Source organism: Jaculus jaculus, chromosome 9 (genome assembly GCF_020740685.1).
Source record: "Jaculus jaculus isolate mJacJac1 chromosome 9, mJacJac1.mat.Y.cur, whole genome shotgun sequence".
Classification (NCBI taxonomy): Eukaryota; Metazoa; Chordata; class Mammalia; order Rodentia; family Dipodidae; genus Jaculus; species Jaculus jaculus.
Window position 1 is genome coordinate 49,010,046 of NC_059110.1, and position 24,191 is coordinate 49,034,236.

At 38.0% G+C, this 24,191-nt stretch overlaps 1 protein-coding gene across 3 annotated transcripts in view; it reads left to right on the plus strand.

Annotated features, from left to right (window-relative positions):
- The window catches only part of Man1a1 (mannosidase alpha class 1A member 1), a 248,649-nt gene that overhangs the window by 152,655 nt on the left and 71,803 nt on the right, over nt 1-24,191 (plus strand). The gene's annotated exons all lie outside the window — the stretch shown is intronic.

Here is a 24,191-nt window from a genome sequence, read left to right on the forward strand (position 1 = left end):
TTCTTCAAAGTCTGCTTTTCTCCCCACCCCCCACCCCCGCCCTGGGTTAACAAATCAACACCCTACCTCATATGGAGTATAAGAGATGCAGGAAAGAGTGTCATTGAGTCTGCAACACAGTCTTCTGTTTTGGAAATGGCCTTGTGCACTGTGAAGCAGGTTTGCTGGATACCTGCATAAAGACCCAAGAGAGCTGTGAGGATGAATCGTGGATTGCCAGGACCATGAGATGGCTGCTAAGGAAAGCTTTTTGACCCCCATGAAGTTTCCCAGGACTGTGAGTAGCCTAGCTGAAGGGGTGGAATTAGAACTCCAGAGACTTACTGCTGGTTAAAGTTTCTGAACTTGGAAACTTGTCACTAGTTAGAGTTGTTGGACTTGAAGCTAAAAAGTTTGATATTTGCCCTGGTTGTTTTATTTTCACAACTTTTATTAACATTTTCCATAATTATAAAAAATATCCCATGGTAAACCCCCCACCACTGCACTTTCCCCTTTGAAATTCCATCCTTTATCATATTACCTCCCTATCTCAATCATTGTACTTATATATATACAATACCAACCTATTAAGTACCCTCCTCCCTTCCTTTCTCTTCCCTTTATATCTCCTTTTAAACTTACTGTATTTTCCTTCTCACGCAGAAGCCCAATCATCTGTAGCTAGGATCCACATATGAGGGAGAACATACAGCACTTGACTTTCTGGGCCTGGGTTACCTCACTTAGTATAATCCTTTCCAGATCCATCCATTTTTCTGCAAATTTTATAACTTCATTTTTCTTTAACACTGAGTAGAACTCCATTGTATAAATGTGCCACATTTTCATTATCCACCCATCAGTTAAGGGACATCTAGGCTGGTTCCATTGTTTTAAATCTTATATTGGCTGAATGTTTCTTTGCTACGCCCAGTGCCATATTTTGCAGTGTGAATGTTTATTCTGTGCCATTATGGGTTTTGGAGGATTCTTTTTATTGGTAGTATGGCTCAGTTAAAAGATCTTGGACTATGGGGATGTATGAATATCATTGAAATTGATAAAAACTGTGTGGACTTTTAAAGTTGGACTGAATTCATGGTATTTTACATCATGTATGGATATCAGTTTATGGTGGCCCGGGGCAGAATATGGTGGTTTGGAAATGGTGTCCCCCATAAACTTAGGTGCTCTGTATGTTAGGTTCCCAGCTGATAGAGATTTAGTAATTAACTCCTCCTGGAGACAATGTATTGTTGGGGGCAGGCTTATGGGTGTTATAGCCAGTGTCCCTTTGCCAGTGTTTGGCACATTCTCCTGTTGCTGTTGTCCACCTTAATTTGGCCAGGGGGTGATGTCCACCCTCCACTCATGTCATCGTTTTCCCTGCCATCATGGAGCTTTCCGTAAAGCCTGTAAACCAAAATAAATCTCTTTTTCCCACAAGCTGCTCTTGGTTGGGTAATTTCTACCAGCAATGTGAACCTGACTGCAACAGCTGTATTTTTATTTTTATTTTTTTAATTTATTTGCAAGCAGAGAGAGAGATAGAAGGACCTCCAGCCACTGTGAGTGGACTTCAGAAATATATGCCACTTTGTGCATGTAGCCTTATGTTGGCACTGGGGAATCGAACTGGGGTCGTTAGGCTTTGCAGGCAAGCACTTTAACCACTGAGTCATCTCTTCAGTCCCAGAGCTGTATTTTAACATCTCCCCAGTTGGAAAGATACAAAGTTTTGTTGATGAAATGAAGAAAAGGAAAATGAATCAATAGGCAACCTGCTATGTTAAAATTTAAATAAAAGTCATCCTTTTCTTTAAAAAAATGCTTAAGTGTCCACTTCTAGTTATGCAAAGAATTTTGACGTAGGGGGCAGCATACACCTTTAATCCCAGCACTTGGGAGGCAGAGGTAGGAGGATTGCCATGAGTTTGAGACCACCTTGAGACTAATATATAGTTAATTCCAGGTCAGCCTGGACCAGAGTGAGACCCTATCTCAAAAAAACAAAACAAAAAAAATGGAGATTCTACTAGAAAACGTCTTTTGATATTTTTATTATTTTGCAAATTAATGCAAACATGTTTTGTGTATATAATTCTAATATAAAAAATTATAAATGTTTATAATCTCAAATACATTTTTATGTCACATGTACAGGTGTATACATACACAAAATGTTTAGAGTTTTGAAATCTCTAAAATACTTCCACTGGAAGTTTTAAAACAAGGTGGAAATTTTCATTTTTCTTGTATTTGTATATGTGTGTGTGTGTGTGTGTATGTACATGTATGTGCCTGTGACAAGGGTTGCTCAACCTGCAGTCTCTGGATTGAAATGTACTGTGTTTGCTCCATTACGCTTCTGCCTGCTCTTGTCTTTGAGCCTTAGTTTCCCTTTATTAATTCCACAACTTGGGGGTGCCAATGATTCTAGGGTCTCTTCTCCCCAGAGGACAGAGATTATAGGTACATGCTGTCATGCCCAGACTTAGTGGAATCAGGAGATTTGATCTGTGGTCAGTCTTAGGCGAGTGCACCTAACCACTGTGCATCTCTCCAGTCTGATCATTCCATTTTTGAATCTGATAAAAATGAATTTTAAAGATGAACTACTCTCATACTTTTCAAAAACATCCATATTCAAAGTTACCTTTTCTTGGGCAAAATCGTTCCTAAATACCTATCTGTTTATTCATATGAAATTACTGTTATTTAAGTTATTTTAAATATTTTGGTTTTGTCCTTTTTCTTTTCTTTTTAAAATATACTTATCAACAGCTACACGAGCAAAGTCAGGGACACCCTTCTTTTTGTGAAATGACCCCTTTTCTGTAAGACAAACAAAAAGCCTCTATTTGATGCAGAATGTTCCTGCTTACCCTACAGCTCCCTAGAAAGGACTGTAGTCCTATAATTACTCTGCCATGTAAAAGGTCCTTGAGCAGCTCATGGAGAACAAATGTCACCAGTCTCTAAAAGCTACAGCATCAGTGAATGTGGTTTTGCTTTCCTGGGACTAAGTGCTATACCCTGAGCTAATCCTCAACCAAGCTACAGCACAGAGAATGCACCAATGGACAAGAGTAGTATACATCTCAGTATTTAATTTAATAAAGCTGGCTGGAGGGATGGCTTAGCGGTTAAGGTGTTTGCCTACAAAGCCAAAGGACTCAGGTTCGATTCGCCAGTACCCACATTAGTCAAATGCATAATGGGATGCATGCATCTGGAGATCTTATGCTGGAGTTCTTATGCTGGAGGCCCTGGAGTGCCCATTCTCTCTTTTTCTGTCCCTCCCTCCCTCCCTCTCCCTCTTTCTCTGTCAAATAAATAAATAAAAGTATTTTTAAAAAAAGAAAGCCCTTTTTTTACCTTTGGATAAAAAATTCAGAAATAGCTGCTTTGATAGTTTCTTCCTGCACCCTAATTAAAACTCACATTTGGCTTCAAAGGTTGCTGCCATTAGTAGTAAGTGTCTAAGTGTCATTTACTTTTAAGGCAGACCAATCATTCATCACATCACATCCCATTTATAGTGGGCATATTGTCTCATTATATTAAGTAGGCTTTGATCTTGTTTAGCTTTCTCTTGAGAATATTTTTTAATTGGCCTAGAGGAAAGTTCCAAATTACTTTTAACTAAGATGTATATTATAAGACTAAAGAATTTTACAGCACATTCTCTTTTATTTGGATTAATTTTCTCCACTTAAAGGTGGGCTAGCAGTAGTTGTATGCCCAAAAGGTTATCCAGCTGAAGTCTTTTTCCTAAGAATTAAATTGGAACCAGTTTAAACACATATGGTAGAGGGTCATTCTACATTAAAAGAATGTTTTTAAATGACCAGAAAATAAGATGCAAATGGCCAAAATTTTTTAGATTCAAAGGAATTCAAGTTACTGAATTTGATAATCTGAGTTGCTGAGTCCTGTGAACAGTGGATTCATATTTATATTTGCAAAATTTTAAAAACTAGAATTCTTCTACTAATCTGTAGCCTACAGGTTGTGTACATCCCAGGAGAGCTACAGATACTGCTGTACACCCTTGCAGATGAATCTTGTTACAGTGTTAAAAGATTAGACACCCCTTTTATAGAGTAATCTTTCAGAATTATAAATTGTTTTTCAGGTTTTTCTAAAGATGGTAGAGGTTTCTGTCAAATCTAAAGGTAATACTAAGTATATTTATTATTCTGTGGATTTGAAATGAAATAAGTGAAAAGGGGAGGAGGAGAGAATGATAAGTGTATAAACCACAGGTATCCTAGACAGACTGACACTAATGCCCTATGCCTCTGTGATTCTCTGTGCTCTTCAAAGTTTGTATATTTTAAAGATCATATTAATTTGATTTAATCTAATCTAGTACAAACATAAATGACTAACTCTGGAATTGAAAGAAGCCATTTTATGCTTCTTGACTTTCCAGTGCCTAGGGAAAAGACAAGAGCAAAATGATCTTTGCATTTTTCTTGAACCGCAGGCTGCCATGGAGTTTATTTGTAATATATTCATAATTAGCATTCCAAGGTTATTTTAAAAGTTTCCCACAGGTCTGGTTGAATTCTGCATACCCCCAGGACAGAATTGCATCACTAACCCTTCGGCTTTTTATTAGGCTCACTCTCACCATTTAAAGCTAAAAGCAAATGTACTTTGTACTTTTATAAAATATCTGGTCTCTAAAGAGCTAAACATAAGAAAGTGTTTTCATAGCATTTTCTTATCTGAATACAAATGCCAGATTATGAAAATCTTCCCTTCACCTTCTCTCCTAAGATAAAGAACCTGAATACATACATACATACATACATACATACATACATACATACACACACATGGGGGGGGGGCTTGGATATGTGTGGTGTGTGCACATGTACACATCTTATGTACACATGTGTGGAAAAGCCAGAGAGGAGGATTGCAGGTGTCTTTTTCTATTGTTCTCCCACCTTATTTGCTTGAGACAGAGTCTCTCCCTGAACCTAGAGCTGGCTATTTTTCAATAAGACTTGATGACTAGAGAACCCCAGCAGTCTTCCTCTCTCTGCCCCTCGGGCTGGGGCTGTAGGCATATAACCATATAGTCATGCTTGTATGTGGGTGCTAAAGATTGAACTCAGGTCCTCATTTAGGCATCTTCTTGGCCCAGGAACCTGAATGTTTTTAAACATCTTTTGTTGTAACCAATTTCCCTTCATGCTGTCTTTGTGACTTCCTGCTCCCATCCTGCAACTGTTTCCTGCATCTCTTATTGTGATAATGTGATCAAATTTTGAAACTATTCAGCAGGAACTTAGTAGTAGGGGAAGCTTTCTTCTGCAGCTTCAAGATGTCTGTGTATGGTAAGGTCGCTTCTTCCGACTTTGTCCACTACCGTGGTTCCTGCACCCCACTCACCAGCAACTTACCCTCAGCTCTGTGTAGCAGTAACTGCCACCCCCTGCTAAGCCTCATGTGAACAAACGTTTTAGCAACTCTTGTATAATTCTTGAGATTTTATCTGAATCACCTCCCATTCCTCCTTCTTCCCTCAAAAGGAATATCCAGTGCCTTCTTTCCTTGAAGGGCCTTGTAATGGTTTGAATGGAATTTCCCCCATAACCTCATATGTTTTGAATGTTTGGTTCCTAACTGGTAGCAATTTAGCAGAAGTAGTTTCTTGCTGAAAGAGTTACTGTGGGCTGACCTGAGGTTTATTAGTCCAGCCCGCTGACTCTGTATTTAGAGCTAGATCACTCTTACTGTTCCTGCCCTGCTGCTGAATATGTGAACCAGCTGCCTGCTCCACTATGCTTTCCCCACCATGATGAAACTTCCCCTTGAAACTGTAAGCTAAGACAAATCTTTTCCTTCTATTAGTTACTTCTCATCAGGTGTTTTCTTCCAGCAACAGGTAACTGCTATAGCCTGCATTCTCATATTCCTAGGAGTTTGTCTCCTAATCACCCTGACATAACTTTTCTGTCTTCACTTGTCCTTTGTTTAATTTCAGTCCTTTTCTCCCCACTCTTCTCCTTCAGCTTCCTTCAGATTGGCTATTAGTTAGAATTCTCCAGAGAAAGAAAACCAATCAAAGGGCCTGTAAAGATGACAGCAGTTAAAGGTACTTGCTTGCAAAGCCTGCCAACCCACGTTTAGTCCACAAGCCATCCAAGTAAAGGAGATGCGAAAAGTGACACAAGGGTCATGCCCGTCTGCAGTAGCAAACGGCCCTGGTGCATGCACACGCACACACACACACACACACACACACACACAGAGAGAGAGAGAGAGAGAGAGAGAGAGAGAGAGAGAGGTCAGAAACAAAACTGTATATGGAAGGATATTTTCTATGGCAATTGGTTCTATACAGTATAAAGGCTAGGAAGTTCACATTCTGCCCGCTGCAAGCCAGAAGCCTTGACCACTGATGCTATAGTTCAGTCTGAGTTTCAAGGCCCAGGACTGAAGAGCCATTGGTGTAGACTGGATTCAGAGGCTTAGAATCAGGAGCTCCGATGTCCAAAGGCAGAAGCTAGATATTCTAGCTGAAGAAGACAAAATTGACACTTCATCCACCTTCTTTTCTGTCCAGGCCCTGTAAAAGACAGGTGACTGATACCCACCCACACTAATGAAAGAGGCTCAGCTTTGCTAAGTCCTCTGATTCAGATCTTAATGTTCTCCAGCAGTACCCTCAAGACACAGCCACAAGTGTTTTTTACCAGTTATCTAGGTATCCCTTAACCTAGAAAAGGAGAGTTAACCATTACAGACCTTCATCATGGCTTAAGTCAGCCTTTTAGTACTAGCCTTTAACACATCTCCGTAATACTGACTCCCCAGTCCATCTTTCAAAGTTCCACACTGTTGAAACATTTTTTTTTTTTTTTTTTTGGTTTTTCGAGGTAGGGTCTCACTCTGGTCCAGGCTGACCTGGAATTCACTCTGTCATCTCAGGGTGGCCTTGAACTCACGGTGATCCTCCTACCTCTGCCTCCCGAGTGCTGGGATTAAAGGCGTGCGCCACCATGCCCGGCATTTGAAACATTTTTTAAAGTAGAAATTTTATTGTCACTTTCTTGTCTGATATATTTGTGTGCATACAAAGGAGACCAAACTTAGAACCGTATACTTGCTAAGCAAGCTCTCTACCTTTGAGCTAAATTCCCCATGCTCCCATTTTTTATACTTTTGTGGTTATTTGGAAACATAAATTTAAAAAATCAGTTACCATGGAGAGATGGCTTAGCGGTTAAGCGCTTGCCTGTAAAGCCTAAGGACCCCGGTTCGAGGCTTGGTTCCCCAGGTCCCACGTTAGCCAGATGCACAAGGAGGCACACGCGTCTGGAGTTCGTTTGCAGAGGCTGGAAGCCCTGGCACACCCATTCTCTCTCTCTTCCTCTATCTGTCTTTCTCTCTGTGTCTGTGGCTCTCAAATAAATAAATAAAAAATTTAAAAAAAAAATTAAAAAAAAAATCAGTTACCAGGAAAAAAACATTACATAATCTAAACTTCTAATATACAAATCTGCATTTTTTCAATTTTGTCAAATTTCTATTTCTGTTGAATGGTGATATTAGTCTGTCTAGGGTAGCCTTTCTTTCTTGCTTTGGCTTTTAAGACTCCACTTGGGCTTTACCACTTCTGGGAGGTTTGCTTTGCTTCTGTCTGCCTCCAGCACAATAATCTATTGCATTGAGAGTTGTTCCATCCTCTGGTGGAGTGGCTTTTCTGGTGTCTATCCTGTACCAGGCCTGGAACGTCACTCACAAGTCAGGGGCACATTGGCCAGGTTGTTTGGGAGTGGGGAGCTGTGAAAATACTGATATCTTGGGGCATGCAGCAGTTTGCACTAGGTGCCTTCCATAAACTCATGTTCTGAATGCTTCATCCCCTACTGTTGGCAGTTTGGGAAGTAGAGCCTTGCTGGGGGAGGTGTCTTGTTGGGAAGAGACTTACTGGTGTTATATCCAACCTCTTTGCTAGAGTTTGGCTCACTCTCCTGTTTCTGCCTGCTATGGTAGAAGTGATGTCCAACCTCTGTTCATGTCATGATTTCCCTTGCCATCATGAAGCATCCTCTCAAGACTATAAGCCAAAGGAAAAACTTTCTTCCCAACAGCTATTCTTGGTCTGGTACTTTGTGCCAGCAACAAAAAGGTAACCACAACAGGGCAACTGTGAAAAATTGTGGCTGTGAGGATGATTGACATGCATGTTGTTATGATCTTGGCTGCATGCCAACCACATAGGCTCATGGAGTCACTCCTGGACACTAACTATTTGATCTTGCCTGGCACCAGAGTAGGATTGTGTGCATAGAATGGCTAGTGAACAGTAAAGGCCCTCTGGCAGCATTGGCTCTTTCAAACCTCTAGAAGCTGACATATTCTACATCTCTCTAGCTTCTAAGAGATTGTACCATGCCTCAATCCAGATTCTAGCCAAGTCCACAGTAGTAAATTCAATCCTTACATCCAGCTGGATACTGGGTAGCTTCTAAACTTAACCTGTCAAATGCCATATGCATTAGGTCACCTGCAAACCATTTTCCTTCCAGTCTGACCTTCAAAAATTCCAAGGGCATCCTTAAATACTTTTCTAATACAGCAAAACCTATCTGTTATTACTGTACTATTTTGACATGTCTCCTAAACAAGAGTCTTTCCCATTCTCATTTCCTCACCCTGGTCTTGGCCCCCATCAGTTCAATTCTGCACTTGAGCAAACCCTTTGGAATTAGCCTGTCTGCTGCCAATTTCTCTTCCTTCTGTTTCAGCTGCACACATATACGTTTGTGTACTCCATTGACCACTAGTAAGTAAACCTCCTCAAAACATATAACATATAATTTTATTAGTTGACTTTTTTAATAGGGAAGAAGGGATTACTTGAGTTGCAAACACAAGAGGAAGCAGCAGTATAACAAAACCTCAAGAAGCATCTCACTCTAGTGTTGCTGAAGCATCTGCATGCAGAGGGCATAAAGTACGTGTTGCTGATTCTCACTCCGCATGCTGGACACTAAGTACATTTAAAATGCATACACTTGTTCACTATATATTTAAGCCAACATAACCATGTTAATATAAAAAGTATTTCCCAAATAACATTATGCATATTATGCCCATGGTATAGTAATAAATGATCTCTGAGAAGAAAACTGAACCTTGTAGGTTAGATATCAACATTAGGCCTAAATAATGTTACAGTTAGGTGAGGTGGTACATACCTGCAGTCCTAGCACATGAGAGGCAAAGCAGGAGGATCAGAAGTTCAGAAAAGACTCAGCTGCTACATAGCAAGTTCAAGGACAGCCTGGGCCACATGAGATCCATGTCACAAAATCAATCAAAAATAAAACATAGGAGCTGCAGAGATGGCTTAGCATTTAAGCGCTTGCCTGTGAAGCCTAAAGACCCCGGTTTGAGTTTCGATTTCCCTAGTACCCACGTAAGCCAGATGCACAAGGGACACATGCATCTTGAGTTCATTTGCAGTGGCTAGAGGCCCTACCACACCCATTCTCCCTTTCTCTCTTGTCTGCCACTTTATCTCTCTGTGTCCCTCTCAAATAAATAAATAAAAATAAACAAACAAAAAAACACATAAAAGAAATATTTTGCTGAGTGTGGTGTCATACATCACATTTACAATTCCTGCCTTTGGAAGAAGATTTAAAGAGTGCCAGACCAACCTCAGCTACATAGCAATTTCAAGGCCACCTTAGGCTACATGAGGCCCTGTCTCAACAACAAAATTAGACTTCTAGTTAAGATGGTGGCATAGGAACCATGCCAAAGCAGCCTAATGGAGAAAAAGAAAAAAAAAAAAAAAACCAGTAAAATACACTTCTACTAAAAAGAAACTTGTATAGGAAGTTACCAATGGCAGCAGAGAAGTAAGAGAGATCCAGAGCATCTAGATCCCACATAAGCAGGCAGAAGTGGCTCCAGCATCAGCAGGACCAGGTCTACAGGGCCACAGCTGCAAGGCTCGGCTTGAGCCACAGGAAAAGCCAGGTACAATGATTTTCCACTCACACTCTAGCTCCTTGCAAACTCAAGAAATGTGAAGAGAGGACTGCAGCAACCAGCAGAGAAGTAGATCATGAGGTACAGGATCACATGAACCAGTGGGAGAACTAGAGCCACCATCCATAGCCTCCCCTCCCCCACCACCAGTCCAAGCACCAGAGACCTGGGGAAGGGAGGTCACAGCACCCAGCACCAGCAACCACAGCAGTGATCCAGCAACCCAGCCAGCCTACTGGTACCCACAGCGCACTAACGAGGGACCCAAACAGGAGCGCAGCATAACTGAGACCAAAATCATCCCAAAAGGTAAAAGGTAACTGGGATTAGACCAAGTCAGTGCCCACCAAATAAGCCTGGTATATAGGCTTAAATCGGAAGTGCTAATTGCACCTTCCCTATCAGGAAAAATTATATGTCAAATCTGATGGATGGTTGAATTTGCCATTCTTAAATAATCTATATTTTGGATGTGGCACTTGTTGCTTCCTGATTTATGGTGGCTTTGTTTCTTTCCTCTCCTGTTGTTCATTAGGGAAGGGTCTCACTTGGTCACAAGCTGACTTGGAACCCTCAACAGACCAGAAATCTTAACCTCCTAGTTGACAAGATTAAGGGTGTGGGGAAAAACACATTGTAAGGGAGTGTGACTTTGTTAGAGCATCTGGTTATCATAATACCCACTCTTGCATAAATACTCTGTGCTGTTCTTCATTGAATGTATACATTGTTTAGTTAAATTTTAGAATCTGCTTGTATTTTGTTCCACTCAACTTACTTGAATACTCTCATGGAAGGCAAACCCAACATCAAAGGTCACTTTTGTAGATACTGTGAGAGTCTTAAGAGCCACACATAGCACCATGAGTTCCTACCCTGAAAATATATAACATCAGATTGATTGATACATCTACTAATACTACAGCTAACTGGAAAATCCAAGCATTAAATTAATCCAGGGTGCAAAAATATGTACATTATAACACAAGAAACAATAAAAATCACAATATAAATCCACCAAAAGGTAATGCATCAGAAATAACCTCCAGTAAGACTGACTTAGAGGAACTGCCTGAGAAAGACTTCAAAAGAATGATCATAAATATGCTCAAAGAAGTCAAAGAGGAAATCAAAGAAATGAAATAGGAAATCAAAGGAATCAAAGAAGACAAAGGAAACCAATTTAATGAAAGAAAGAGGTCAATACAAGATGTAAATAAGAAAAAAGAAATAATAAAGTACAACCAGTCAGAATAACTAGCAATGAAGAACACAGTCAATGAAATAAAAACTGTATAAAATCTCACCAGTAGAATGGATGGAGAGGACAGGATATCTAAACTAGAAGACCAGGTGGCAGATCTAATACAGTCCAACAAAGAGAAAGACAAACTAACAGGGAAGTATGAATGGGAATTTCAAGATATTCGGGACATTATGAAAGAATCTAACATAAGAATTCTGGGTGTAGTAGAAGGAGAGAATTTCACTCCAAAGGCATAGTAGGCATTTTCAACAAATTTATAGGAGAAAACATCCCCCAAATTGGGAAAGAGGTACCAATGCAGATACAGGATTCCTTTAGAACACCAACCAGACAAAACCTGGAAAGAACTTCTCCTCACCATATTATGATTAAACTGCCAAACATACAAACCAAATAAAATATATTGAAAGCAGTTAGAGAGAAAAATCAAGTAAAATGTGAAGGCAAGCCCATCAGAATCACAGCATATTACTCAACACAAACTTTAAAAGCCTGAAGGGCTTGGAGTGGTATATTCCAAGATCTGAATGATAACAACTGTCAACCACAGTTACTTTCTACTGCAAAGCTATCCATGCAAGTAGATGGAAAAATAAGGACATTCCACAACAAATACAGACTAAAGAAATATTTGAAGCACACAACTAAAGAACCAAAGGGGGGGGGGCATATTCACATACTAGTTAATATAAGAGAACAAAGGTAAAACTGGAAGAACTACAAAAAATGGCAAAAATAAATACACATCTTTCAATAATATCTCTTAATATCAACAAACTCAATGCCTCAACCAAAAGACATAAATTTGCACACTTGGTTAAACAGCAGGATTCTTCAATTTGTTGCTTCCAAGAAACTCACCTTTCTACAAAGGATGGACACTATCTTAGGGTGAAAGGTTGGAAAACAGTGTTTCAAGCAAATGGGCCTAGAAAACAAGTAGGGGTTGCTACACTAATACATAAAAAGGTAGACTTCAGTCCAACATTAGTCAACGAAGATAAGGAAGTTCACTTTATATTGATTAAAGGCACACTCCAACAGGACACATTACAATCCTAAAAATATATGCACCTAACATGGGGGCTCCCAACTTCATCAAATAAACACTATTAGAACTAAGGTCACTGATAACACTAAACACAGTAGTAGTGGGTGACTTTAACCCCCCCCCATCATCAATTGAAAGGCCATCCTGGCATTACTTTTACATTCTCTAAAATAGACCATATATTAGGACACAAAGCAACTCTTAACAGACACAGGAAAATAAAATAATTCTTGCATTCTATGACCACAATGGAATGAAACTACAAATCAGTAGCAAGAAAGGCTGTAGAGCATACACAAAATCATGGAAACTAAACAATACACTACTAAATGATGAATGGGTCAATGAAGAAATCAAGAAGGAAATTTAAAAATTCATAGAGTCAAATGATACTGAGAACACAACATACCAAAACCTTTGGGACATAATGAAGGCACTCCTAAGAGGGAAAGTTACAGCTTTATGTGCCTAATTTAAGACATTAGAAAGGTCTCAAGTAAATGAACTAATGCTTCACCTTAAAGCTTTGGAAAAAGAAGAACAAGGCAAACCAAAAATCAGTAGATGGGAAAAAATAATAAAGATTTGGGCAGAAATTAATGAAATTGAAACCAAAAAAGCAATCCAAAGAATCAATAAAGAAAAAAAGTTGGTACTTTGAAAGGATAAACAAGATTTATAAAACCTTAGTAAATCTGACCAAAAGAAAGAGAGAATAGACACAAATTAATAAAATTAGAGATGAAAAAGGCAGCATCACAACAGATACCAGAGAAATTTAAAAAATCACAGGGACATACTATAAAAACATATACTCCACTAAGTATGAAAATCTGAAAGAAATGGATGATTTCCCTGATTCATATGTCCTACCTAAATTAAATTAAGATGAGATTAATCACTTAAATAGACCTATAACAAGGATGGAGATCTAAGAAGTTATCAAAAGTCTCCCACTAAAACATGTCAAGGCCCAAACAGATTAACTGATGAATTTTGCAAGACCTTCTCGGAGGAACTAACACCATTGCTTCTTAAACTTTTCCATAAAATAGAAAAAGAAGGACTCCTGCCAAACTCCTTCTGTGAAGCCAGCATCACCCTAATACCAAAACCAGGCAAAGACAGGACAAAAAAAGAAAATTACGGACCAATCTCCCTCATGAACATAGATGCAAAAATTCTCAACAAAATATTGTCAAACAGAATCCAAGAATATATCAGAAAGATCATTCACCCCGACCAAGGAGGCTTTATCGCAGAAATGTAGGGATGGTTCAACATAGGCAAATCGCTAAATGTAACACATTATATAAATGGACTGAAGGATAAAAATCACATGATCATCTCATTAGATGCAGAGAAAGCATTTGACAAAATCCAACATCCCTTCATGATAAAAGTCCTACAGAAACTGGGAATAGAGGGAACATATCTCAGCACAATAAAGGCTATTTATGAGAAGCGTACAGACAACATATTACTAAATGGGGAAAAACTGGAAGCTTCTCCACTAAAATCAGGAAAAAGACAAGGTGTCTACTGTCCCCACATTTATTTACTATAGTCCTGGATGTCTTAGCTATAGCAATAACTAAGAGACATACATAAAAGGGATACAAATTGGAAAGGAAGAGATCAAGGTGTCATTACTTGCAGATAACATGATTTTGTACATAAAGGAACCCTAAACACTCTACCATCAAACTGTTAGAGCTGATAAATACCTATAGCCATGTAGTAGGATACAGAATGAACACACAGAATTCAGTAGCCTTCCTAGATGATAAAAACACACAGATGATGAAGTAAGGGAATCACACCCATTCACAATTACATCAAAAAATGTAATAATAAAAGTACAATGAAAACTTTAAAACACTCAAACGAGAACTTGCAGAAGACACTAGGAAATGGAAAGGCATCCCTTGTTCTTGAATTGGAAGAATCAATATTATGAAAATGGAAATCTTACCAAAAACAATCTACTCATTTAATGCGATTCCCAACAAATTTCCAATTATAGTCTTCACAGAAATAGAAAAAACAATCCAAAAATTCATTTGGAAGCACAGGAAAATCTCAAAAATCTAAAGCAATACTGAGCAACAAAAATAAACTAAGAAATAAAAAAAATAAAATAAAACAATACTGAGCAACAAAAATAAGGCTGGTGGTATCACCATGCCTGATTTTAACCTATACCACAGAGCCATAGTAACAAAAACAGCATGGTACTGGCACAAAAGCAGACATGTAGATCAATGGAACAGAATAGAGGACCCAGATGTAAGTCCAGGAAGCTATAGCCACCTAATATTCGATAAAAATGCCAAGAATACTCATTGGAGAAAAGGCAGCCTCTTCAGCAAATGGTGTTGGGAAACCTGGATAAGTATCTGTAGGAGGATGAAAATAGATTCTTCTCTCTCTCCATGCACAAGAATTGAGTCCAAATGGATTAAAGACCTTAACATCAGACCTGAAACTCTGAAACTGCTAGAGGAAAAAGTAGGGGAAACCCTTCAACATATTGGTCTTGGCAAAGACTTTCTGAATACAACCCCAATTGCTCAGGAAATAAAACCACAGATTAATCACTGGGATCTCATGAAATTACAAAGATTTTGCACCGCAAAGGACACAGTGAAAAAAGCAAAGAGGCTACCTACAGAATGGGAAAAAAATCTTTGCCAGCTATACATCTTATAGAGGATTAATATCTAGTATATACAAAGAAATCAAAAAATTAAATAATAAATCAAACAATCCAATTAAAAAATGGGCTATGGAGCTAAATAGAGTTCTCAAAAGAAGAAATACAGATGGTATATAAGCATCTAAAAAAATGTTCTACATCCACCCATCAGGAAAGTGCAGATTAAAACTACAATGAGATTCCGTCTCATTCCTGTCAGATTTGCTGCCATCATGAAAACAAATGATCATAAATGCTGGCAGGGATGTGGAAAAAGAGGAACCCTTCTACACTGTTTGTGGGAATGCAATCTTCTTCAGCCATTGTGGAAATCAGTGTGGAGGTTCCTAAGAGAGTTAAAAATAGATCTACCATATAACCCAGCCATAGCACTCCTAGGCATATATCCTAAGGACTCATTACCTTAGAGATACCAGCTCAACCATGTTTATTACCACTCAATTCACAACAGCTGGGAAATGGAACCAGTTTAGATGTCCCACAACTGATGAGTGGATAAAGAAGATATGGCACATTTATACAGTGGAGTCCTACTCAGTGGTAAAAATGAAGTTATTAAATTTGCAGGAAAATGGATGGATCTGGAAAGGCTTATATTAAGTGAGCTAACCCAGGCCCAGAAAGCCAAACATAGCATGTTCTCTCTCATGTGGATCCTAGCTACAGATGATGGGATTTCTGTGTGTGTAGGAAGAGAACTCAATAGCATAGGCCAGTAAGCTGGAAGAGAGAGATAAAGGAAATAAAAGGGTACTTAATAGGATGGTATTGTATATATGTTAGTAGAAGAATAGATTGATGTGGGTGAAAAGGCCTAAATGTGGTCAAGGGAAGAGATTGGGTAAAGCAAAGGTGGGGAGGTGTAATCAAAATCTACGAGGATATAAATAAATCATGTGGAAACCTATGTTTTTGGACAATGGAGCACACAGGAGACATAGATTAATACTAGAAAAGTTTCAGTGCCAGGGATGGGATACCTTCCAGTGAATTGTTGGCCAGGGAAGGCCCTGATGCCCCCAAAACATTGCAGGCCATTGCTCTTGCTTCCCATGAGGAATAGATGATAAGACCCTATTCCTAAAGACTCCACATACTTGGGCTACAAGGCCATTGAGAAATCATGCTGGAACTGAGCTGATAACTGCCTCCATGTAGACCAGCTGACAGAAAGCTGGAAGAAGCCATTCTGCATGCATTTCAATATGAGAGAGAGAAATCAAGAGTGAAGATATTCAACAGGGCACACAGCAAGCCTTATATTTTGCCAGTCAGGCCAAATGAGCCAATGGGTGCAAAAGTGGCATGTCTATCATGGTGGAAACCAACTGCCCTCTAATTGGACTGGAGGCCCACTCCATGGGAGGGAATACATCCTGATACTGTAAACCTAAAACAGGGGTAGTCTTGAATCCTAGGTGTGTAACGTCTGCTGCTGTCTTGATAAACGTATATACTATCCTCATCAAACTGTCTAATACGCATTTCTCTTAATGTTCATACCCATATATTAATGCTATTCTTACTTTTAGTAGAGATCCTTCTCTTTTCAGATGGCAGTGACCTTGAGATGATTCAGAAGGCATCATGGTGCTGGGAAGAAGTGACAGAGGAGTGCTCAGCCCTGCAGTATCTCTATCACACCTTCCAAGGCTCAGGGTCCATTGTGGGAGAGGTGGCAGAAAGAATGTAAGAGTTAAAGGAAGGGAAGAACTTCTTACAATATGCTCCCCCAGACACAAAATGGCCTGGATATCCATGAACTCACAGTGTTAGACACTACCTACACAAAACCATTATAATAGGCGGAAAAAATTATGACATCAAAGTAAGAGACTGAGAGGGGGAGGGGATATGATAGAGAATGGAGTTTCAAAGGGGGAAGTGGGAGTAGGGAGCACATTATCATGGGGTATTGTTTACATTCTTATAAGTTGTTAATAAAAAATAATAATAAAGAAAAATATTTATTTTCCTACGATAAATATCTCAATGGAAGTAAATGACTTAATTGCTACTCTATGGAATGGGCCTTATAACATTCTTCTCAAACTCCTTTCATTATGAAATAAATCACTTACCCAGAACAGTTGCTACTACTACTGATCTGTGTTTCTTGTCTCCTAAACATGCCTTATTAATTACTGATTTTAATGGATGCTATTATATGTTCTTCAAAATAAGTCATGTTTGTCACTATGTATTTTCCTAATAATTAGCTGTTGCCCACAATAAATTTGCCAGTAATATGAGGTCATCTATTACACATTGATCCTAGTTACAAACAAGAATGTCATTGTTGAATAATAGAAAGCACTAATCTGAAAAGGTACCCTGCAGGTACTGCAGAAAATTAGCATTTTTGCTTATGTGTATCCTTCTTTTTCACCAGAAATTATCAGGTGAAGATAGATGGCTCAGTGTACAAAGGGTGTGCCTCATAAGCATGAGGATCTGAGTTTGATCCCCAGTTTCCTTGTCAAAATGCCAGGTGTGCTGCATTATGCTTATAATCCTAGCACTGGGGAAGCGGAAGCACAGGGTTCTCTGGAGCTCAGAGTGTACTTCCTAGCTCTTTTATAATCTAATTGGTGAGTTTCAGGTCACTGAGAGACCTTGTCACACAAAAGGGTGGACAGCCTTCCTAAGGTTAACCTCTGAGGTTGTCCTCTGGCCTCCACAAGCACACTCACACACATGTGTGCTAATATGCCTATGAATATGCACAGACGTGTGCAAAATAGGAAGGATCATGTTTTTAATTATTCTTTGTGAAAGTGTTTATCTCAAGGCCATTGAACAGTACACACTTAACACCCTTGAAACTGCAACAGGCTAGTCTGTACACACTTGCTTATCTTTTATCACTTATGAAAAATGTTTAATGTTTACACAATTATAACTTCATTTCCAGTTATGAATAGGCACATTATTTGCACATTTATTAGTAAGGTTTCAATATTTAATCGTGTGTTGGCTTTCTAAAGCTGCTTAGATCATCAGTTTCTAAGATCCTTTCAGCTTAGCAACTAAAAGAATGTTTTCCTCCAGGAGTTTTCTAAAAGCCTCTAAGGTGTCTGTGAGAAAAGCATTTATGATGCTTATTCCTAGAATTCTACTTTCTGAATTAAAAGCATTTTGTGCTTTTTCTTGCTCCATGATACACATTTAAATTAAAAATTTTAATGGTTAAAATTCTGAGTTGAAAAATAGTAAAAACATGTTTGAGGATGATCAAACATTAGGATGAAAGATCTAAAGCACATTCATACTGACCAAAGCTTCAAATTCATTGTAAACATACAATATGCCAGTAGGTTAGAAAGAAGTTAATCAGATTCTTTCCCATGAACTAAATACAAAACTTTCTTCAGTTAAGTTAACAAGGAATAAATATGCTGGTGAGCAATCAATAATTAATTACCACAGAGCTTTATTACAACACTGTCTTTGAACCATGTCACTGGCACAAGTGTATATGTCAACAGTGTTTAACTTGTGGTTGAATATGTTAGTAAGTGCTAAGAAATAAAATTTTTCTTATCTATTTTCAACTATGATTTTGCATCCAGAAATGCATCCATTCTGTCAATTTCATTGAGTTTTGGCATACATACAACACAGTCAAAATACATAACTATTCATCACCCACAAAGCCCTCCATATACTTTTCACTTTCCCTTTCTCTAACTTTACATAGTCACTAAGAGATTACTGTCATTAGAGGTTAGTTATATACTTTTTAGAGTTTTGTACAAAGGGAATGAATAAATATGTATTCCTTTCTATCTGGTTTCTTTTGACAGATTGGTATTTAAGATTCATGAATATTGGTGCTGGGGAGTTGGTTCAGGCAGTAAAATGTTTGCCCCACAAGCATGGGGACCTGAGTTTGAATTCCCAACACACATAAAAACCAGTCATGACCCAGCATTGACCTCTGGCCTCCACATGTGCCTGCCTACATGCATAGACACACATATCACACATACATACACATGCAAAAATAATAAGTTTTTGACTGGGTGTGGTGGTGCAGGTCTTTAATCTCATTACTTGGGAGGCAGAGGTAGGAGGATCGCCATGAGTTCAAGGCCATGTTGAGACTACATAGTGAATTCCAGGTCAGCCTGGGCTAGAATGGGACTCTACCTTGATAAAACAAAAAAAGAAAAAAGTTTTTAAAATAAAATTTAATGGATGTTATTCTTTGTATAATATTTTGTTAAATAGTACTTTGTTGTATAGACATACCATATTTTATTTAGCAGTTGTCTTTGTTTATGAACATATGTGCTATCTCCAGTTTCTGGTGATCATGAATAAAGCTACTTAGCAGAGTTCCTTGTTGCATCTATGTAAACGTATATATTCACTATTTTAGGTGAATACCTAGGAGTGGAATTCTTGGATAATGTTTACATAGCAAACAACCTTAGAAAATGAGGTGTCTAAAATGTCTCCTAGGGCAGTTTTAATGGGGCTTTATGTTTGTTTTCTTTTCCTTCTGGAGCAAAGATTGCACAGGTCTGCTAGCATCCCATGTAAAGCATTACAACACAAACTAGTCATATACACAGCATCCTCCTCACAGACAGGTGTACCTCACCCCTTGTGTGATACAGGACACAAGGAGATGCATACTGGGAAGCTCATACTGTCTTGACTATGGGTCTTATTTTCCTTTTTCCTACATTTATGCTAATCATTTTTTAAGAATTATTAATTAATGCATCTTTTGATGTGTTAGTTATATCTGCTTTCTGTAGTTACACTAGAAATTACAGCCTACATAGAGCTAATACTGTATTTCAAGTAAATTATAGGAGCTTTGTAATAGGATAAAATCTTTGATAAAGGAAAAATTAAAGAAGGAAGAAAAGAGAAAGGGAGGGAAGGAAATGGAAGAAGAGAAAGAAAAAAGGGAGGGAGGGAGAGGAAAGTAGGAAAAGAAAGAAAGAAGTGAGAGAGGGAAGAAGGACAGGAGGAAGGAAAGAAATGAGGAAAGAAGAGAGGAAGGGAGATTGGTTTATTTCATCCTTACTGACATAATTTACAAGTTCAGGGTCCTTAATTCCTTTGAGATCTAAATTACCATCTACACTAACTGCCTTCAGCCTAATGTATTTGTCTAAAATAGCTTTTGCTACAGATCATCTGGTGATTAATGAGCTCGTGTGTGTGTGTGTGTGTGTGTGTGTGTGTGTGTGTGTGTGTGTGTTTGTGTGTTGCTTATCTGAAAATACCCTTTTCCCTTTCTTAAATTGCTTCAGATATTGAATTATTGGTTTTCATGAGGTTTTAATCAGCATTTTGTTTCTGATAAGAATCCATAAATTCGGTAACTATTTCCCTGTGTGAATTCATTTCCCTATGTTATTCACTTTATGGCTGCTTTTGAGATTTTCTTACTATCTTTTGGCATCAACAGTTTGAAACAACCATGTCACTCACATTTTTGAGGTCTGTAGGAGGATCCAAGTATGCATTAGGTACTGCATATTGTTGACATGTCATTAGGGTCACAGGAAATTATATCAACTTTTTAGAGAGGTATGATGAAATATTTAGTGAATTAATGTCTATAAGTTTTTTAAAAAATAATTCCCCATGTAGATTGGTAGAACAAAGGGGGCAAAACAAATAAATCTTGGTGATAGGTGTGTGGATAAGATTAAATGTTTAGAACACTGTCGCACATTGTGATTTCCACATGGCTGGACCAGATTGCATTCCCACCAACAGTGTAGAAGGGTTCCTCTTTTACCACATCCTTGCCAGCATTTATGGTCATTTGTATTCATGATGGTAGCCAATCTGATGATAGAGATGGACTCTCAATGCATTTCCCTGATGGCTAGAGATGTAGAACATTCTTTTAGATGCTTATACACTATTCGCATTTCTTCTTTTGAGAACTCTATTTAGTTTCATAGCCCATTTTTAATTGACTTGTTTGATTTATTATTATTTAATTTTTGTGTTCTTTGTATATCCTAGATACTAATCCTCTATCAGATGTATAGGTGGCAAAGATTTTTTCCCATTCTGTAGGTTGCCTCTTTGCTTTATTCTCAGTGTCCTTTGCTGTACAAAATCTTTGTAATTTCATGAGGTTCCAGCAGTCAATCTGTGGCTTTATTGCCTGAGCAATTGGGGTTATATTCAGAAAGTCTTTGCCAAGACCAATATGTTGATGAAGGGTTTCCCCTACTTTTTCCTCAGTTTCAGAGTTTCAGATTGATGTTAAGGTCTTTAATCCATTTGGACTTAATTCTTGTGCATGGAGAGAGAGAAGAATCTATTTTCATCCTCCTACAGATACATATCCAGTTTTCCCAGCACCATTTGCTGAGGAGGCTGTCTTTTCTCCAGTGAATATTTTTGTTTATTGAATATCAAGTGGCTATAGCTACTTGTACTTGCATCTGGGTCCTCTATTCTGTTCCATTGATCAACATGTCTGCTTTTGTGCCAGTACCATGCTGTTTTTGTTACTATGGCTCTGTAGAATAGGGTAAAATCAGGTATAGTGATACCACCAGCCTCATTTTTGTGGCTCAGTATTATTTTAGGTATTTGAGGGTTTTTTGTGATTCCGAATGAATTTTTGGATTGTTTTTTCTATTTTCTTGAGGAATATCGTTGGAATTTTGATGGGGCTTGCATTGAATGTGTAGATTGCTTTTTTAGGTAAGATTGCCATTTTCACAATATTGATTCTTCCAATCCAGTAACAAGGGATGTTGTTCCATTTCCTAGTGTCTTCTGCAATTTCTCGCTTGAGTGTTTTATAGTTTTATTTGTAGAGATCCTTTACTTCCTTTGTTAGGTATATTCCAAGGTACTTTATTTTCTTTGATGCAATTGTGAATGGGAGTGATTCTCTGATTTCATTCTCTGTGTGTTTGTTGTTAGCATATAGGAATGCTTCTGATTTCTGTGTATTTATTTTGTATCCTGCTATGTGGCTATAGGTGTTTGCCAGCTCTAACAGTTTGCTGGTGGAGTCTTTGGGGTCCTTTATATATAGAATCATGTCATCTGCAAATAACTTGATCTCTTCCTTTCCAATTTGTACCACTTTTATGTTCGTCTCTTGCCTTATTGCTGTGGTTAAAACATCCAGTACTATATTAAATAAAAGTGGGGACAGTGGACACCCTTGTCTTGTTCCTGATTTTAGTGAAAAAGCTTCTAGTTTTTCCCAGTTTAGTAATATGTTGGCTTTAGGCTTGTCATAAATACCCTTTATTATATTGAGATATGATCTTTCTATTACTAGTCTCTATAGGACTTTTATCATGAAGGGATGTTGGATTTTGTCAAATGCTTTTTCTGTGTCTAAAATGATGATCATATGATTTTTGTTCGTCAGTCCATTTATATAATGTATTACATTAATTGATTTGCCTATGTTGACCCATCCCTGCGTCTGTGGAATAAAGCCTCTTTGGTCGTGGTGAATGATCTTTCTGATATATTCTTGTATTCTGTTTGACAATATTTTGTTGAGAATTTTTGCATCTCTGTTCATGAGAGAGTTTGGTCTGTAATTTTCTTTTTTTTGTTCTATCTTTGCCCGGTTTTGGTATCGGGGTGATGCTGGCTTCGTAGAAAGAGTTTGGTAGGATTCCTTCTTTTGCTATTTTATGGAAGAGCTTAAGAAGCAATGGTGTTAGTTCTTCCCTGAAAATATGGTAAAATTCAGCAGTGAATCCATCTGGGCCTAGACTTTTTTTATTTGGGAGATTTTTAATAACTGCTTAGATCTCCATGCTTGTTATAGGTCTATTTAAGTTATTAATCTCATCTTGGTTTAATTTAGATAGGTCATATAAATCAAGAAATCATCCATTTCTTTCAGATTTTCATACTTTGTGGAGTATATGTTTTTATAGTATGTCCCTATGATTTTTTTAATTTCTCTTGTGTCTATTGTGATGTCGCCTCTTTCATCTCTGATTTTATTAATTTGTATCTCTTCTCTCTTTCTTTTGGTCAGATTTACTAAGGGTTTATCAATCTGTTTATCATTTCAAAGAAGAAACTCTTTGTTTCATTGATTCTTTGGATTATTTTTGTTGTTGTTGTTGTTTCTATTTTGTTAATTTCTGCCCTAATCTTTATTATTTTTCCCATCTGATATTTTCATTGACCATTCATCATTTAGTAGTATATTGTTTAGTTTCCAGGATTTTGTGTATGACATACAGCTTTTCTTGCTATTGATTTGTAGTTTGATTCCATTCTAGTCAGATAGAAAGCAAGGAATTATTTCAATTTTCCTGTATTTGTTAAGATGTGCTTTGTGTCCTAATATATGGTTTATTTTAGAGAATGTTCCATGTGCTGCTGAAAAGATGTATATTCTGCAGCATTTGGATGAAATGTCCTATATTTTTTAGGTCCATTCTTTCTATGATCTCATTTAGTCCAGATGCCTCTCTGTTTATATTTTCCTAGGATGACCTGTCAATTGATGAAAGTGGGGTGTTGAATTCCCCCACTACCACTGTGTTTGGAGTTATCTGTGACCTTACTTCAAATAGTGTTTGTTTGATGAATTTGGGAGCCCCCATGTTCGGTGCATATATGTTTAGGATTGTAATGTCCTCCTGTTGGAGTGTGCCCTTAATCAATATAAAGTGACTGTCCTTATCTTTCTTGACTAACGTTGGGCTGAAGTCTACCTTTTCAGATATTAGGATAGCAACCCCTGCTTGTTTTCTAGGCCCATTTGCTTGAAACACCATCTTCCAACCTTTTACCCAAAGGTAATGTCCATCCTTTGTAGAAAGGTGAGTTTCTTGGAGACAACAAATTGTAGGATCCTGCTTTTTAACCCAGCCTGCATTCCTATATCTTTTGGTTGGGGCATTAAGGCCGTTGATATTAAGAGATATTATTGAAACGTGTGTATTTATGTTTGCCATTGTTTTTACAGTTCCAATTCTACCTTTGCTCTCTTGTGTAAACTACTATTTGAGTTTTGTTTGTTTTTTCCAGGTTCCTTATATGTGTGCTTTTCCTTCTCTTCAGCATGGAGGATTCTTTCAAATATTTTCTGTAGAACTGGTTTTGTCTTCAAATACTCCTTTTGCCTGCTTTTGTCATGGAATGTCCTATTTCTCCATCTATTT